General features: G+C 48.3%; 1 protein-coding gene across 1 annotated transcript in view; it reads right to left on the bottom strand.

Annotated features, from left to right (window-relative positions):
• Positions 1 to 5,003, bottom strand: part of UBE2L3 (ubiquitin conjugating enzyme E2 L3) — a 26,209-nt gene extending 21,206 nt beyond the window's left edge. The window contains exon 1 of the mRNA XM_025201515.1: positions 4,990 to 5,003. The gene's annotated coding sequence lies outside the window, so the exon portion shown is untranslated. The remainder of the gene's footprint in view (positions 1 to 4,989) is intronic.
• Positions 5,004 to 5,281: the final 278 nt, after the last annotated feature.

Raw genomic sequence — 5,281 nt, 5'->3', positions numbered from 1 at the left:
GGTGTTGAGACTGAGAGGCAGAGCCAGGGGACTGTTTTCTACTTAAACTATTTAGTGGGTTGGGACTGGCCATTGATGTTTACGAATGGGTCTTGGTACAGAAACAGACTGAGAACCACTTGTCTGAAGTAGGGGTTTTCAACCTTTTTTAGTCTAAGTACCCCTGGCAGCTGGATGCAGTGTGGGAAGGCAGGGATGGTGTGCAGGGACAGAGTGCTGCTGCACTCCCAGGAGCAGGGCTGGGGCGAGGCATGGACAAGGGAGTGGCACCCCTCTGCAGGAAAGGGAAGCTCGCACACTGCTCTTACCCTACCCCAGCCGTGCTCCTGGGAGGCAGCAGCGCTCTGTCCCCGCCAGCCCGCGCGTATCTGCTAGGACTGTTCCAAGTACCCCCATGGAAACGCGTGCCCCTGGTTGACAACCCCTGATCTAAAGGGCAGTTTTAAAGAGGATGGAACAATGGTTTCAAACTACATCAGAGGAAATTTAGGTTAAAGATTAGGAAGAACTTTCAAATTATGAAGGCGGTTAAGCATTGGAACAGGCTATCTCCATCCCTGGAAATTATCAAGGGCAGATCTGACAAACACTTAACCAGGATGGTTTAGTCAAGACTGATCCTGAATTGAGCAGAAGGCCAGACCAGATGACCTCCTGAGGTCCCTTCCAGGCCTACTTCTCTATGATTTTATAATACTTTATCCCGGGGTCAGCAATCCCCTGGAACATGTGCCAAAGCATGGTACATGAGGCCATTTTGCTGGGCACGCCACAGCCAGCCCAGCCTCTGGGCAGCTGCCACCTAGTGCTGAGCCCAGGCTGCTCACAGCAGGTGACCAGGAGGATACAAACCCTGCTGCAAGGAGCTAGGGCTCTGTGACTGGCAGCAGCTGTGCAGATCCCAGGCTAGCTACAACCAGGAGGTTGCCAACAGCTGAACTGGGCTCCAGAGCACCAACTCGGTGGTGGGTGTACATATGCCTCCGGGCAGATGGTGGGGTAGGTGCCTGGAGCAGCACAACCCTAGCCCCTCCCCCACTGTCCACCCAGAGGTGTATGTACAACCTGCCAGCTGCCTGCTATAGCTGCCCAGATCCCAGATTGGCTGTAGCAGGCAGCCGGGAGGCTGCAAAAACCTGCACTGGGCTCTGGAACCCCAACACTGGCTGCATGCACATCCAGTGCATGGTGGGGGAGGGGCTGGGGTTCTGCTGCCTCAGGCTCCTTGCTTCTTGCAATGAAGGTTTTCAAACACAGGCTATTTAATATGGTCTCTGCCCCACAAAACTTAGGTCTACTCACTCTTTATACAGAGTATTATACAATATGGCCCAGGCTTTTAACACTTTTCCAGAAAGTTTGTGTATGAAGTACTACGCGTGTATGATGCTGCATAGAATTCCCGAAGATAAACCTAGTGCCTATATTTCTAACAAGGGCAAGTTCCAGTAGCAGTGACCTTAACCTTCTGTAACCCCTGATCTGCATGTTTAAAATAAACTGTAACTAAACAATTATATTCATGCTGAATTTCACTATTTCCTTCAAACTGAGATTTGTATGTTAACTAAAAATATAGACAGCTCTCTCAATTAAAAACAAGATTGCTTTCCATCTATAAGGTGAAGATGATAAAAAAAGAGTATGAAACATGAGTATCTAACTATATTATAAGCCCTTTAGGGCAGGCATTCTCTTACTATGTATTTGTACATCATCTGCTAAAACCTAAAGCCCTGATCTCCTAGTGCTCCCCTAATATAAATAACTAATAACAATATAAATAACCATATAAAAACCATGACACACCAAAACATTTCAATTAGGTAAGTCCTTGCTTGCATGAAAGTCCTGGTTTAAACAATTTCAGTTGCTGATCTGCAAGTTACAGGAGATTAGTTTAACAATTCTACATGTGAAAATAAAGAGGTTTTTTTTAAGATGTCTACCATTATATTTTCTGACCCCAAGTCTTTTTGAAATGCACAATTTAAATAGATGGTACACAGTCCAATTATCACAAGTCATAAAAAGTTAATTGATAGAACACCAGTGGATACCACTCTCAGTAGTGCAGAATTAAGTTTTAAACCAAAATCACGATCAAGTCTATACAGATTTCAGTGGGGCTTTCTACGTCTGCAAGGATGCAGACCTTAGTTTTTAGAAAAATGGGCCCAGTGAGGTAACTGCAAAAATCAGAAAAAGCTGGATCTGCCCCTGCTGCAGAGGCAGACACCACTGTAACAGGGTGCTTAATAACTAAAAAAACGACTTTGTTATTTATGACAATTAGTATAGTGTAGAGGTGCAATGATATATCAGTTGCATATCGGATCAGCACTAATAAAAGGACAATTAACATTATCAGCAACTGGCTTTTTTTGGTTAGTATAGACTGTGTCAGTGATAAATGCCACATGCATGCATGCAGCTGCCATTCATGGGGCCAGGAGTGCAGCCCTGAAGCTTGGAGAGCAGCATCTGGCTGGTACGTTTGGAGGGGGTGGGGCATGGGGGAAGGAAGGGGCATGGAGGGAGTGCAGATTGAGGCCCTCACAGTGAGCGAGGGACTGGGGCAGAGGTAGGCACTACCTGGCCAGGGCAATGAACAGACCCTGGGGGAAGGGTGGAGCCATGGGTGGCGCATTCGGGGGGGGCACAGGGGGAAAGTGGGGACAACTCCCTGCCGCTGCACACCCCCCCCATGCCTACCTGGGAGTATGTGCCCCCCAGATTTGTGCACGGGGCAAGGGCAGGCTGCTCACTGCAGGCTCAGGGCCTGGGGCTGCACTGGCCTCTTCCAGGCAGGGGGGCTGGGCTCCAGGCTGGTGGCGGCAGTGCTCGGAGCAGTGGCTATGGGGAATTTGGAGTGTCTAGAGCCCACCTCGTAGCCCGCCCTCTCAGCGCCATCTCCTGCCCCAGGCCGGCACAGCCCCTGGCCCCAAGCCCACAGCAGGCAGCCCATCCTCACCCCACACACAAATCCAGGGAGCACCCCCGCCTCTCCTGGGGGTTCACGCAGTGGCAGGGAGCCCTACTCTCCTCCCCCGTGCCCCACAGACAAGCCACCTATGTCTCTACCCCACTTCCGGCATCCACTCACCCCCCTGGCTGGTCAGTGCCTGACCCTGCCCCAGCCCCTTCCACATCATGGGGGCCTCAATCTGCACCCCCCCTTCCCTTTCCCCTCCACATTCTTACCAGCTGGACACTGCTCTCTAAGGTGCCAGGCTGCGTCCCTTTAAACTGACTATCAGATTGGTATTGACCGATATGGCTGGTTAATAATCTGCCATCGGTATTGGACAAGAAAATCTTTAGCAGTGCACCCCTACTATAGTGTTAATGGTATCTGACAGTAAAAACATCTTGATTACTGTCAATTGTGGGCATGAGATGAAACTTTACTTTTCAATTTTCACTTTCATTTTTGTTATTAATGCCTCCTTATACCACTCTTCAAATAGCAAATATTTGGCCACACACTCCTAGAATAGCGGTATGTAATAAGCGACGAGAGAAAAGAGAAAATATCTTAAAAACTAAATACCTCTCTTTTGTCTCAGGAGAAGTGCAGCAGGATACTTGATGTTATAGAAATAGAGAAAAATGAAAGCTAACCTTTAGAGAACTCTTAGCATTATTAATGGGTTTCTTAGGCCCTTCCCATGTTTTATTTTTTTCCTCTTGTTCACAGTTGCACTAGGAGTATTTATGTAAAAATTTTTATTTTACCCCTGCCCCCAAAAGATACAAGGCTTTGAAAAGGAAATTTGATCTGAGAACAAAGTGGGAAATCTAAGCTTATTAAAATATAAAATAACTACTCTTTTTTGCCTTCAAAAACTGAGGGCTCTCATTTAGGTATACTTTGCATTGACAGTTTCGGTGGTGGCAGCAAAAGTACTGATTTTTAAACAGTTATAGTCTGTCAAAAAATAAGCCAATCAAATCCAAATTTGTGCAGTCTCATCAAGCGGCTCAAGGACAGTTAATGTCCATCGATCGTGTTAATAATACTATTTTGTATGTATGAATCTGTATGCAAGGTATTCCACTGGTAAAATTATAATTTAGACTGAAAAAAAAAATAGCAAAGCTAGCCTCCGGTAAAAATCAACACTAAACTGTTACAATTCTCTTAACCACTGAAATTCCCAGTGCCTTTCATCTTACAAATTATGAACCCAAATACTGACATTTAAACCTGAACTGGCCTCACAAAGGACAGAACCCTCTGCTAGGTCCTACTGTCTTCAGTAGGGCTCGAAAATATCTAATGAGTGCAAGAAACCAGGTACAGGACTAAGATCTTAAAAAATAATTAAATTTAAAGTAGCACCAATACTGAGTCACGTGTAAACTTCAATCCTGATGCACTGCTAAGTAGCATAGGATGTGCATGCATGTGTGTGGGGGGGGGGGGGGGGGCAGAAGAAAAAGAGCACATTGAACTTGCTCCTTGCATCTGTGCAACATGCAATGAAACGGTAGCATTGGTCTGATTCAGGCTGCAAGCACCTAGATGAAAAAATGACATCAAATGTAGCGCAAAGCATAGTGTGCTAGTTTACACAATCCAGTAAGGTGCTTTGCAAGAAAACAGTACCCTGAAGAGCCTGAAGGGAGGACAACACCCAGGATGTGAAATAAGACTATACACTTTTTTAGGGGGAGGATGATCATCAGGCAAGGGATGCATCCGGCCTGATCATAAGAGCTCTCAACAAAGACCCCGGGGCTGAGACCAGTTCTGGTAAAACGCTGTGAAATGCCGTCCACTCTCGGGGGCTGGGCCCACTCTTCCCATGTCCCAGGCATGGGCAGGCGGGGAAGTCTGGTCACCACAGGCACAAGTGAAACCAAGTCACTTTTGAACCCAGGGCCACGTTTCAGTGCCATGAAAGTTGCCAGCGTGCTCTCACGTCCCAGGGCTGGGGGTGGGGGAGGCAGCAACTCAAAGTTTTCACTTTAAAGGAGTTTCACCTCATGGGGGGAAATCAGCGAAGAACAGAGTTTGGCTCCCTCTGGATCAAGCGGCGCTGCCTGCCCGGCGGCAGCGGAGTGTGGAAGAGGCGGTGGCGGAGGAGCCGTCTTCCCTCCCTCCCTCTCATCCGAAGGGCCGGGGGCTGCTGATCGCACGGGTGCGGCGGCCTCCCGAGCCCCAGGAGGGAAAGCCCCGCGCCGGGCAGCGCCGCTTCCTTCCCCGCCAGCCCTTCCTCTTTGCTTAGTCACGGCGGGGGGCCCCCCCCGAGGGGGGGCCCCCACCCCACATTGT

Source organism: Alligator sinensis, unplaced genomic scaffold (assembly GCF_000455745.1).
Source record: "Alligator sinensis unplaced genomic scaffold, ASM45574v1 scaffold570_1, whole genome shotgun sequence".
Lineage (NCBI taxonomy): Eukaryota > Metazoa > Chordata > Crocodylia > Alligatoridae > Alligator > Alligator sinensis.
The sequence above is the reverse complement of the archived record's forward strand: the minus strand, read 5'-3'. Positions and strand labels throughout refer to the sequence as shown.